The 14,095-nt window shown below is 40.7% G+C and overlaps 1 protein-coding gene across 2 annotated transcripts in view; it reads left to right on the forward strand.

Annotated features, from left to right (window-relative positions):
• Positions 1-14,095, forward strand: part of MTMR14 (myotubularin related protein 14) — a 1,239,106-nt gene that overhangs the window by 566,562 nt on the left and 658,449 nt on the right. The gene's annotated exons all lie outside the window — the stretch shown is intronic.

The following is a 14,095-nucleotide window of genomic DNA, read 5'->3' on the forward strand; positions in this document are numbered from 1 at the left end:
ATATGCGGATTCTTAATGGCTGCTGTTCACTCAGTAGTCCTATCAGGAACCCCCAATGAGTCATAGGATTTTAATCACAAACTCTTGCAAGAGAGATCACCAGTGGTGATTGATGTCTCTTCATGTAAGCATAGGACGCCCATTTGTACTACCCCTTCCAGTAGCCACTGTGACCACGTACGCTTCCCTGATAGGGGGGGGGGCATTTTCAGGGAAAGACTGCCCAAGGCACATGGACGGATCAGGGGTCATATCTGCATATCAGTGTTATGGAGATGAGCAGTGCTTCTGGCATTGTAGTACTTCCAAGACTGTCTTCCTCTTGGGATGATTGCAATTCAGACAGACAATATATCAGTAGTCTGGTACTTGAGCAAGCAAGGTGGGACCAAGTCTTACCCCCTTTGCCGAGAAGCCCTCAGAGTTTGGCACTGAGCTGTCTCCTCAAAGCTCTTCCTGTTGGCAACGCACATCCCGGGGGAGATCCAGCGTGATAGCAGACAAAACTGAGCAGGACAATTTTGTTGCCACATGAGTGGTCCCTCAATCAAGAGATTGCGAACAGGATTTTCCGCAAATGGGGCCAGCCTTGCTGCGATCTTTTTGCCAGTCACATCAACGCGAAATGCAGAAGCTACTTTGCCCTGATTCCTCCTCCAGGAGAACTCCCGAGAGATGCACTCGTACATGAATGGCCCCCGGGTCTCTTCTGTGCCTTCCCCCCGATCCCTCTAATACCCAGACTCCTACAGAAAGCAATGTCGCTGGGAAGGACTATTATTCTTATAGCCCCTCATTGGCCTCGGCAGATTTGGTTCCCATTTCTTCATCATCATCTATTGGAGGATCCATGGATTCTGGACCCAGTTCCAGACCTTCTGACACATCCGCTGGGGGACCTCCATCCTTCATTGCAGTCACTGAAGCTAACAGCTTGGCTGCTCCAGTTCCTCTCATAGCCAGGCTTCATGACCTTTCTATGAGACAAGGCAAAGCTGTCCACCAGAAGATTATATCGTAGTAAGTGGAAGAGATTTTCCATATGGGCTTCTAAACAGAACATTGATCCTTATCAAGCTCCCTTGACGTCCATTTTAGAATTCTTGACTATGATCTTTAATAAAGGAGCTGCAGCTGCTACAGTTCTGGTCCAGTTGGCTGCTATATCTAACTTTCATGACGGAGTGGACAGGCTAAACATGATGTCCCACAAGTTGTCTAAGGCCTTTCTCAAAGGAACCTTTCACATGAGGCCTCCAGTGAAGACATCTTATTCTCCTTGGAATCTAAACTTTATGCGGTCTTGTATAATTCTCCCCCCGTTTGAACCGGCATCATCTTGTGACCTCAAATTCTTATCATGGAAAGCCATATTTCTGGCGGCTATTACTTCTGCCCACAGAGTGTCAGAGCTTCAGCCCTCCTTATTTGATTTTTCATGCTGATAGAGTATCTCTTAGGACAAACCCCTCCTTTTTGCCCAATGTTTGTTCGGAATCTAATATCAACCAAGTCATTGAGTTGCCTGTTTTCTTCCCTAACCATTCCAATAACCTTGAGTATATGCTGCACAAACTTGACGTTCACAGACAGCTCAGATATTATTTGGACAGAAATAAAGATGTCAGAAAATCAGACCAGCTCTTTGTATCATTCTCTGAAGCAAGAAAAGGTAGACCAGTGGCTAAAACAACGCTTTCAAAATGGCTCTCTGATTGTATTACCTTTGTTTATTCAGCTGCTAATATGCCCTTGCTACACAAGATTAAAGCTCATTCTACCAGGGCAGTTTCTACATCTTCTGCATTTCAAGCCAAATTGCCCCTTGATAACATTTGTGCTGCAGCCACTTGGTGTAAGCCTCATACTTTTATCACTCATTACAAAGTTGATAAGGCCTCCAGGGACAGGGCTTCCTTTGGGTCTACGTTCCTGAAGAATGTACTCCTGTGAGCCACCCGAGTTTGAGGATGCTAGGGACGCTACCCATCAGTAATGAATGAACAGCGAGATTGAACAACTTCACATTAAGAAGTTATGTACTCACCATAATGTTCCATGTGAGTTGTTCCATCTCGCCTTCATTCTAACGTCCCTCCCTCCATCCCCCACCTGGCTGATAGTTGACCTAGAGGCTGGTCTCATCCTGGTTACTCAATCCTTCTTCGCCTCTACGGGAGGGTAGGTCTCTTACATGAATATAGTAAATGCAGCAAACAAGATCTGAGGTAATTCCAGCAGTGCATCATGGGATAAGGGGGCTTGGTCTAGAGCTACTGGTAAACCTTGAGCTTTGCAAATGGCCGCTCCAAACCCATCAGTAATGAATGAAGGTGAGATGGAACAACTCACATGGAACGTTATGGTGAGTACATAACTTATTTTCTTGCTGCTGCAGTTTTCCTGCTTTAAAGGTTGCTTTTGCACATTTAATAAGGCCAAATGCCATTCTTGTGGATCATCTGAAAGAGTTTTGACAACTTGCAGTTGTGCTTTCAGTTTCTCATCTGATGAGGTATACAGTTTTAAATCATTGACACAGAGAAGATAAGTCTTTGCACTTTGTTGTTTTATAGAAGCCAAATTATAGCCATGGCCTAAGCTGTTAAGTAGACAGCTTAATGTGTTTAAGGGCAAGACAGAACAGTAGAGGTGACAGAGTCACCCTGGAATATCCATCCCCCTTTGAATTTTTATCCCTGGAATAATAATTTGTCCTTTATCATGGCTTAATTGCAAAGTGGTCTGTCACTGTAATGTAGTCTATCAGTGTAGGGTGTATCTTACACATTTTTAAGTACTCTTTTGTCCATGAATGTGGGATACTGTCTCATGCTTTTTTGTAGTTAATCCATGCCATACTTAGATTCTTCCCCTTTTTACGGTTCTCCACTGTGACTTTATTTAAGAAATTATCTTTTGTTCCATATGACTTTCTTTTATTGCCCTTTTGTTCTATTACCATAGTTGAGTTTTAGTTTTCTTCCAAATGACTGTAAACTCTGGCATCGTATAGTTTATACATTGTTGGAAGGCAAGTTATTGATCTATAATTTTTAGGCTAGCCTGCAGGTTCACTCTCAAGTAGGAGCATTGCTTTTCCTGTTAGCCAGGTTGGTGTCTGTTCATGGTACGCATGTAAATAGTTCTTACTTATGGGTAAATCTTCGTGCAGAGATGTTAATACTTTTAACCAGAAGTTAAGTACTACATCTGGGCCTGGGGATTTCCATTTAGGGGCTTTTATTAACTTTGTTTCAATCTGTCTGGCTGTTACTTCATCCCATTTCTTATCCTGTACCTTTAAACGTCTTATTCTATCTTTGACTTTTTTTTTATCCATTTAGCATATTTATGTTCTACAGGATCTTCATAAATATTTCTCCAAAATGTATCTATTTCTTCTTTTTTGGGTCGTCTTTCAATTCCTTTTACCTTGTTTCCCAATTCTCTATAGAACTTTTTTGGGTCATCAATAAATTGCTTATTTGGTACTTTTGCTTTATATTTATCTGCATATCTTCTAAGTACTTCCACCTGTGCTGAGATTTTTAGTTTATTTGCGATAGTCCATGATAGATCCTGATCTGTTCTAATACTGAGCATTGCTTTTATCACGTCTGTCTTTCAGATCTATATTATGTCATCGAACGCTTAAAAAAGCGAATGATGAATAACTGACCCCATGTAAGCAAAAGCTTACAATCTCGAAAGCTCAGAACAGCGTTTTTTTTCCAAGGGAAAAAAATCGCTGTTACAAAAAAAAAAAAGAAAAAAAAATTGAAAGAATACATAAAGTGAGGGGCTTCACCCCCCACACCCCCCTACTTAAGCATACCAACTCCAAGATCGCACTACAGTGCCAAAAATGGCAAAGTAACAGAAGCGGCCAAGCGAATTCTTTTCCTGGGAAAGAATTCACTTAAAAGCCACTTTGCTGTTTTGCCTTTTGTTGTTTTAAGTTCTACCAAGACGCATTCTATAGAATGCGTCTTTGGTCATCTAATAGGAACCCTATCTTTCTAAGTATTTTTGTTGATCTGTTCCCTCTTCTTCTAACAGTGACATTTCTTGTCTTAATTTCTTTATAGTTTTCTCAGTTCGATACTTCCATGATGGTATTTATTTTATCCCCTTCCTTTCCCTCACTACCCATGTTCTTGTGGTAGAACCTTATCAGTTATTAATTTAACTGCACAGTAATATATCTTGTTTACTTTTGTTATATTGCATGCATCTGTATGGTCAGTCCTAATTACCGTGTTCATTTGTTTTATCAAACTTCTGACTTTTTGGATTTATTGATCTTCTGCAGTCTATTTCTTTCTTTGAACTTAATATGTCTGTCTATCTATCTCTATTAAATCAAACAGCTCTTCTCTTAGCTCATTTTCTTCTAAACTGAAAACACATTTTTTCTTTTCCATTTCCTGCAGACATTCTATAGAAAGTTCTATAGCATCTTTCTGTGGCACATTCTCTTCAATTTCATCCTGTGCCATAGGTTCATAGGTAGGTACTAGGCTATAGGCCCAAGGGCATACGTAAGCCTAGCCAACAAGGTTCCCTGGCTTACACCTTCCAAGAAAGTTATTTTCCTATGCCCCTGTCGAGCAGAGCCACCGAAGTGATCCCCAGGGTGTATTTCCTATTTCCCATCCACTTATCAAGATTTTTCTTGAGTAGTGCTAATGAGGAACTTTGCTTGACATAGATGGGTAGCTTGTTGCATAGTATGGGAAGTCTCTGGGATAGGAATCTATCCCTCCAGCATGTCCTGTTTATTGTGGTGACAAGGTATAGGTCCCTAGAGCATTTAGCTCGGAGGGATTGGGATTTCTTTAGGTGTAGCATGTCCAGCAGCTCTGGGTTTGACATAGCTTTATATGTTAGGCAGAGATCACCTCAGAGTAGGCGATATGCTACGGAGTAAAGCTGGAGTTTTTTGAGACTATCAGTGTAGGGCATCTTTTTGAGGCCAGTAATCTTCTTTGTGAGGTACTTCTGTGGACTTTCCAGCTGCTGCAGATGTCTTGTGAGGTACATTCGAAAAGGGGCGTTGTACTCTATAATGGGTCTAATGAGTGTCAAGTAGAGGGGAACAATGACCTCTTTTTTCCTAGATGAGAACTCTTTTGTGATGAGGTGTGCCACATAGAAGGATTTCTTGACTACTGTGGCGATGTGATTATCAAAGGAGAGACTACTGTCCACCTGGTGCTTGGGTGGGGAGCCAGTTCGTTCTGAAGTTCGTGTAAAACACAGCCTTGGATGTTGTCCAGTCCCATGGATGCTGTGTTTTTGGCTTTAGAGAGAGCAGCTTTTACCTGTGCAGTTGTGATTACAGGGACTCTGCATTCTTCCTGTGTAGATATGGGCCGTTTAGGATTGAGAGGGGGTAAAGTTAGCACTGAACCTATCTGCCAGGACGTTGGCAATATCAGTTGGTTCTGTAATTTCCATGCCGTTGTGCTGTAACTCAGAGCAGATCTGGGTGTTGCCATTGAGATTCTTGACCTAGCTTTAGAGTGCTTTGTGGTTGTCCCTAGAATCAGTGGAGATTTTGTTTTCGTAGTTAGCCTTGGAGGATCTTCTAAGGGATCTCAGCTTCTTACTGAGGCTGACCGGGGAACTCCTTCACTCATGGGATTTTACTCTTTTGCAACAGTTTCATCCTTCTGTTGTAGAGTTTGTTTATTGCAGGGGACCACCAGATTGGCTTCCTTTTTTTTGAGGATAGCATCTTGGTTCTGTTTGGGATAGCACAATCCATGCACTCGTGTAAGTGCTTATAGAGTGCATTTATGTAGGATTCAGCAGTCGTAACTGTATTGTCCATCTGCATGGGTGTCATGAAGTTCACCACTTCTGTCTTAAGCATGAAGGTGGCTTTGGAGAAATTTTTTACCATGATTTCCTTAATGAGGGGTGGGGGAGGGATGTGGATATCTAGGGTGATTAGCTTATGGTCGGATCTGACCAACGAGGAGTTGACTTCAGGTGTGGAACACCGGTTACTCATGTTGGTAATGACTAGGTCTAGGATATTGTTGCCCCTGGTGGTGGTGTGGATAAGTTGATTGGGCATTGGAATTTATGAATTACAGAAAGCGCTGAGCGAAGGAGTTAGTGCATGAGTAGTTTTCCCAGTTAATGGGGTAGTTGAAATCGCCCATTATTAGGGTGTTTGGTTGAACCCTAATATTTTCCAGTATATCAAGAAAAGAGAAGTGGGAATCCTGAGGCATGGTGGGGGATCTGTAGCAAGCTGCAATCTGGATTGCAGTTTTGCCCAGAGTTAGTTGCACTTGGATAACCTCGGATGCATTATGCTGAGCAACTAGCCTGGAGGTGTGGATATCCTTAATGAATATGGACACACCTCCACCTTTGGTGTTCCGGTCCAGGTTAGGTGGCCGAAAAGTGTGGTATGAGTTATAGCCTGGTAATGCAGGGGTGCTCTCTGGACCCTTGAACCAGGTCGCAGTCACTGCACAAATATCAGTGTTCTCCATTTTAAGGAATGCCTGGAAGAAGTGCATTTAGAGGTTTAGACTTCTAGCATTTTGAGTAGCATTACCCTCAGTTTTTGCTTGCCTTTTCCTGTTACGGTGGTTAATTTGTCATTTGAACCTTGCCTAAAAAAGGCACTATAGGGGCAGCAAGATCCTTAGCCACTATCCGGAATCCCAGGGGTGACAGGTGCAGGCCATCTCTGGCAAAGCTTGGTGGTCTGTCGACCATGTCGTCCCAGGCAGACAGATACTGTATCCCCTTAGAATGACACCAGAAGCTTAGCCAATTGTTGAAGTCAATCATTTTGTCCTTGTACTGCGGTATCATTCTGGGCGATGGCAGGATGCTACTCAGGGCTATGGTCATACCTGCCTGGGCTACAAGAGCTCTTCCATGTCTCTTTTCATGTAGTCCAGGGAGGTACATCTTAGGTCATTCACACCAACATGGACAATAACAGAGTCATATTTGTACTTGTTGTGGAGTGACCTGAGTGAGTGGGTGGGTTATGTGGCAGATCCTGGCACCCGACAGGCAGCTGACAGTAACCTTCTCCTTGTTTAGCCTGGTGAGTGGACATCAGTGTGCCTGACTATAGAGTCACCTATGACTAGTATGTTGGGTACGTTGTTTTGCCTTATGGGCTGTGGTTGAGTGGCACACTGAGTCTCTGGGCTGTGTCTCATTTGGGTTGTGGTGGGGGGTGGATGTTGCTTGCGTTTCTGCTTTGGAGGACTCTGAGCAGATTGTTATTGAGAGTCTCCGCGAATGTTTTTGTGTTTCTATGTGTGGATTTTGGTAGTGTAGGTTTAGTGGGACTATGTGATGAGTGTGGTGTGGTGCCAGTGTTTACCTTCTCCTTTCCATTGCTCTGTCATGTGGGAACTCACTGGCCTATCACTCTTCAACACTGACTGCGTCAGAGTTTCCACAGTTTCCAGTTCCTTCCCTTGCCGTCCAGCTTCAAGTGAACATTTATACTGGTTTCCTGTGGAAGGCTCCAAAACATCTTCATATAGCACCTGACCACTTGCTTCCCGTTCCACTGGTTTCTCCTTAATTTGGATGTCCATCGCTCTGTCCTGTTGTGGTGCTTTCTGAATTAGATTTTCTACACTGAATCCTTCACTCCGCAGGTACTCCATAACCTCAGTTTCTATTTCTTTAACTTCTCCTCTTTGTGTTATTTTTTTTGTATTGTAAAGTTTTTCCATGTCCGGTTTCCTTGGCCTGTATTTCTCTTCAGCTGTCTTTGGTGCTGCTCTTTTTGCATCTATTAGTTTAGTTTTGTTTTCTTCTTTGCATATTAAATCATTTTTCTTTCCCATGTGCATATTTCTTCAAATGTCTCCTGATCTTCCTGTTTCTCCTTACTTTGGGGACTTGTTCTATCATACTTTGATGTAACCTGTGTTGGACGTCCGACACCAAATCCTTCACTTCCCAGGCACTCCATATCTATTTTTTTTTTTAACTTCTACTTTACTAATCTTTTTTTTTCTGCATTCCCCGTTTGTTCTATTATTTTTTATTGTGAAAATTTCCATATCTGGATAATTTTTATTTATTTTACATTTGTTAACCAGGTTAGTCCAACTGAGCTAAGTAGCCCTTTTTCAGCGGAGGCCCGGAGAGAAAAGCTCCACAGTTTTGCAATTTTAGTGTTAACAGTGTCCGCGAGTTACATTGTATACATACAGTGAAGTACATTTTTTCAGAAAAATAATAGTGGAAAAAAACATAAGCATACATAAGAGAAATTATTCAATACATTTTCAGTAAACAGTGAGAAGAGTTCATAGTGTATGTAGTTATTTCATGAGATATGTGACATTAGAAATGGAGATAAGAAATGTAGAAGAAGAGTGATACTTTGAAGAGGTTTACGAGCTAAAACAGTTTGAAATTTTGGTGATTACATATGAATGAATGGGCAGATCTGGGAAGAAGTGCAGAGGCAGGACCAGTGAGTTTGGAGGTACTCTCTGGTGGCAGTTTTGAATTGATTTGGATGTTTGAGGGACCTGATTTCTAGTGGTAATTTGTTCCATGGTATGGTAGGATTGTAACTGTAGAGGTTGCAGCCAATTTTAGCCGTAGGTTTGTATATTTGTAGTAGGTTAAGGTCAGAGCTACATAGGGACCTAGTGGGGGAATATTGAGAGGCGAGGGGAGATAGGCTAGGGCAGAAGGATTTCAGGTATAGTATAGAGTGAATTATTTGTAGTTGAGAGAGTAGAAGCTGGTGAGGTAATTCCAGCCAGTTTAAATATCTTGGTGAAAGTCAGTGATGCGATTTATAAGTTTGGTGAGCAGCGAATCTGGCAACGTTGTTATAGGTCGACTCTAGTTTAGTTACTAGTGTGGAGTTAAGATTGGTAAGAATTTGGCAGCTATATAGAAGGCTGGGTAGGAGTTATGCATGAGAGAGGGTTATTTTTGCTTTGTTAGAAACGTTTTGTTTCGATAAAGAAGGCCAAGTTTTTGGTGTGTCTTTTTGATGCAGTTGTTTACATGTAGATCAAACTTGAGTTGGCCATCTATCATTACTCCTAGTAATTTTATACTAGGTTCAGCAGTAATGGGGGTGTTAGTGAGGGACAGTACAGAAAATGTAGATTTAAGGTCGGTGAAGTTTTTTTGAGAGAAATAGTAAGTGTTTTGTCTCTTTAGAGTTAAGAATTAGCTGGTTGTCACAGAGCCAGGATTCAACTGAGTGAGTTAAAAGATGCTTGAGTTGCAGAGATATGTCAGAGGGGAGTGTCTGCAATGGTGATGATGGTGGAGTCATCTGTGTATTGTACAAGGGATGAGTTGTGGACAGGAGGTGTAGAGTAGATTAGTGAATATATTGAATAATAATGGGACAAGGATAGATCCTTGGAGGACTCCCATTTTGACAGGAAGAGGAGAAGAGAGAGAGCTGAGAGCCATATCACTGATTGTAGATGGTCAGTGAGATGGCTAGAAAACCAGGTAGTAGTAGAGGCAGAGAAATTTTGGTGAGCCAGTTTGTTCAGCAGAAGAGGGTGAGAGACCGCAAAGGCTTTTGAAAGGCTGAGTAATAGGCAGGAGACCAACTTATTATTATCTTTGGCTTGTATTTCTCTACGAATATCTTTGGGGCTGCCTTCTTTATATTGATTAATTTGACTTTCATCTTTGCATAAATGTTGCACCATATCAAATCTCTCTCTTTCCCCGTGTCCATATTTCTTTTTTATACTTTTCAAAAATCTTGAGGTTTTGTTGTTTATATTTTCGCACTTCCCTGCTTCTTTTCCCAAACAGATCAACATTTCTTGGTCTATATACTGTTTTTCACAAATCTGTTGCATTAATGACCACAAAATTTTATTTGAAGCTTCTGATAGTTTTTTCTTGTGGAAGTATTTTTCTTTCCTCCAATTTCTCTCTTAATCTTTTTGTATATCTTGTGTCTGGAATTTCTGGACTTTTTTTTGCATAATAGTTACAATATATAATGTATTTCTTATTCTCAGTAGCCCACTCTGTCATCTTTATTGCTCTTCTTTGGCCTATCGTTTTTTTAAATTATTTTTATTTTTTTTTGGACTGCTGCTTCCTTCTACAACGGGGGGGGGGCATGACATCCTCCCCTTGGGCCTGGCTTGGCCTCATTTTAGGAAAGTTTCCATATTTTGAGGATTCTACACTGTCATCTTTTCCACTCCTGGCACCAGTGCACCTACCAGGATTGGACACTTTCTTATCCTAGGTCTTATGCACCCAGCTATCTTTTTTAATTTTTGACCTGCTTCTGTCAGTGACAGATGGTATATAAATACAGTTTATATATTAGTATTGTCTTGGTGAGATTTTGTGAAAAACAGGGTCTGCCTCATGAAGATACTCACCAAAACTTGACTATGAATTCATTTTCAACAATACTACTCTGCTTTGCTTGCTGACTTATCTTTCCATTCTGACCTATGTTGGTAGGCAGCATCAGGGGACATGTTGATGTGGTACAAATACCAGGTATTTGTTTCTTTAAGGACTAAATGGTTGTATGTGAGAATTAGACAATTGTTACATTGTCTGGATATACCCAAATCCACCAAACTAGCTGTGGAGTAATTGGGAAAGTGCATATCCATGCTGTCAAGTCCTTTATTGGGTGACCAACAACGATGTGATGCACAAGGGGTTAATAGTGGGGTGACTTAGGGTGCTTTTGGGGTTAGAGACTAGATTGGGTTATATAATACTAAATTCAAAGGCAGCGCTGCTCAACATACAAACTAGCTACTGTATGCTACTCTGTGCAAGGTAGTTGCTCTTCACTCTCACTGATTTACTGATAGTATCAGAGCTGTTTTTTTTAAGGTAAAATTTGGTTTCTAGATGTCTGCGTCTCTAAAGGACATTACTAACCACCTCTGCAGGCTGGGCAGTGGCAGGCAAACCACCAATTTATATTTATACTGGCACTTAAAAACACAGGAAACTGTCTTCTTAGCCCTCTGGCCAATAAAACAGTTAAACATTTACAGCATTATTTGTTTCTCAACTCAGATAGACCTGGCCACCACCTACTTCCACTAGATGAACTGTGAGTCCTCTTAATGTATCTTAATGTAAAAACTCAAAATAAGATAGCTTGAGAGTGTAAGGCTACCACAAAACAACTTAATACTTGCAGTTGACTTGCCCAGGTAGTTTAAGGACCGTTAAAATTAAAGTGCAAATTTATCAACAAATAAAGCTAAAATAATGCACCAGCATTCTAAAGTAAACTGAAGTGTAAAATAATAAAATAAGTATCTTATCTGTCGGGGTTGGATCAAGAATAATTTAGGACCCTCTTTGTGTGGTAAGGGCACCAAGCAGATGGGAGCTCTGGGAAAATGAGTAGGAGAGAATTTGGCTTATATGAGGTTTATTCAGGAGCAATACTGGCTCGCTGGGTGGGCACTCAATATTATGGATCTATAGAGTACAGTGGGTGGGGAAATTACCTAAGTAACACTGAAGGGGGAGATTATGGAAGTCAGATCTTCATAAAGAGTGGAAGCCAGAGACACAGCCTTTTCAAAACAAAACAGGAAAAAGGTTTGAAGACTGGGGAAAAATTCAAGCTGCAAAAAGCAGACTAGCTGAAGAAGGATCCAAGCAAATAAAGCCAACACTGAAACTCTAGTCATGGGATTCTGAGCTACTGACCAGTGATCCCAGGTAGCTTAAAATTTCAGAAACATTAGCGTAATGTCTCAGTTGGACCTGAAGCAGGCATAAAGAATAGGAAAAACAGTAGCAAAGTAAACAAAAAGGCACTGGAATACAACTTTAAACAGGTAAATGATAAGGAGAATGTAAGACTCTAGCAGCAAAACTAGAATATAAACAGCTATAAAAGCACCGAAGCACCAGTCCTGCAGCAGAAGGTACAGTACTGCTACTTCTGTAATTCTGCCACAGTCTAAAGCTCCAGACTATGCAGAAATTGCCAGTAACACTGTCTATGGAAAAATGCAGTAATTAATGACTAAATGAGGCTCAGTTCTGGCAGTAGTTCACATTTCTGCCACAACTGCAAATGAAACTACAAAACTAAGGCCCTAGACAGGGTTCAAAGTACAAACAGCTTGCTTTTATAAGTAATTCTGCTTATGGAGGTAGAGTTGTAATATCATGTATAAATGTTGCTAAGATATTGTAATAATCAACAATCCTCCCACAATTTTAAATGAAATTTCCAGATTGTGAATCTAATTTTCTGTACATAGTTCAAAATGTTGGTGCCTGGTGACTGACTGGTATGTCACATGACCTGCATATCACATTGTTGGTATGGAACCTTTGTGATCACCTGTTTAAGCTTGAGTCATCTGTAACATTTTTTGTCCTGGCTTTCTTTTTCTTACATGATATGGATTCTCATACTTGGTAAAGCAACAAGCAAAAAGCAAATAAAAATTAATTTCCAACATGCATGGATATGTACTTGTCAGGAAATTAGATAATGAATTTTTCTTCTCTCAACATATCTGCCTGTTATCTACCTAAACTGTCTACATATATTATTCTCTCCAGTTACTATCTATGCTATTCAAAAGAAACCTTGACGAGTGGATGGGAAACAGAAAGTTTAACCCGGGTATCACTTCAGTGGCTCTGCTGGACAGAGGCACAGGGAAATAATCTAAGGGGGCAGTGAAAGCCAACACATTCTGGCTAGGTTTATAAATGCCTTCAGGCAGATAGCCTAGTACCTACCTATGAACCTAAATGCATCTTTGCTGTACTATGTCATGATGTTACTATAATTATTTTTTTTTATTTTAGGCATTGCTAAATTCCTTGTAAATAACTTAATGTTAACCAAATTTCTCAAACATGTTACTGCATTCTCAAAATACTGTACCTTTGCCTTGTATATATATTCATATTGTATATTTCTGTTTTTGTATTGCTAAGTATCTTACAACTTGAATTGTTAGGTTTTTCTTATTTTTAATTACTTTCCTGGAGCTTTCTCCTCGAGTCTTTGCTGAAAAAGCACTCTCTGGGCCCAGTCGGACTAACCTGGTTAACAAATATAAAAATAAATAAACAATAAATAAAGCTGCTTCTGCTGTACTTTCCATCCCGTACCCTGTACTCTACCTCACTTAAGTCCTCTGAGATTTAATCTTTAGTTGTAAAGTGCTTCACCTTAGGACCCTCTTACCAAGGTGGCTTTGGGAGTCCTTAGCATTTGGCAATTTTTGAAACATCCCTCAAGGTGCACATATTTCAAGTCACCTTTTAATTCCATTAATTGCTTATCTGGCTAAACTGGTATGCTTGTTTTATTGTTTTAAGCAATGCACATTTTAATTGTTATTCCTCCTAGTTTTAGGGTTAAATTATTAATTTATTGTTATGCTTAGTTGGAAGCAGTCAGGCTTGCACTCGCTGACAGCTTTCTGTTCTTTACTCTTTATTCTGTTGCTGGAAAGACCAGATAAGAATAACACATTTAAGTATTTATAGAGAACAGTAGAACAGTGGAACTTGCCTTATACCAGTGGGCTAAGTTGTGCAGCTGTGGCATTAAGGGATTCATAGTCACATGTATTTCCACAAGAGAGACATCTCTTTACCCATGAATTTGCATGAGTATGAATCATTTTATCAAGAGTGTGAAACTGCTGCACAGTGGAGTTCACCAACCACTAAGAAGGCCACACACAGGCTGTGACACCCCTTCTGAGACAAAACAAGCACAGCAGGCATTAAAGCAATGGCACGCACAGACCCTGTCACACACATCGACACACAAACACTATCATTCACACACACCATGATTTATATTGGCAACCTGCGAAGAGTGAAGTTCAGATTTCTGTCATTAAAATGCACAGGAGAAGTGGCAAGTTTGCTGTGTACACTTAATGCCGTTTGAATCCCTGGTACTGCACAAACATGCATAGTACAAACCTCTATGAATCCTCTACTGTGCAAGTCTCCTCTACTGTGCCAGGAAGTATATGTAGGCCCTGCCACATTTACATGCAGAATGAACAAATAACTGCATAGAAGTGAACATTTGTTATAGCTAGCCTGGGGGCAT

Source organism: Protopterus annectens, chromosome 7.part0 (assembly GCF_019279795.1).
Source record: "Protopterus annectens isolate FY-2018-M chromosome 7.part0, PAN1.0, whole genome shotgun sequence".
NCBI lineage: Eukaryota > Metazoa > Chordata > Ceratodontiformes > Protopteridae > Protopterus > Protopterus annectens.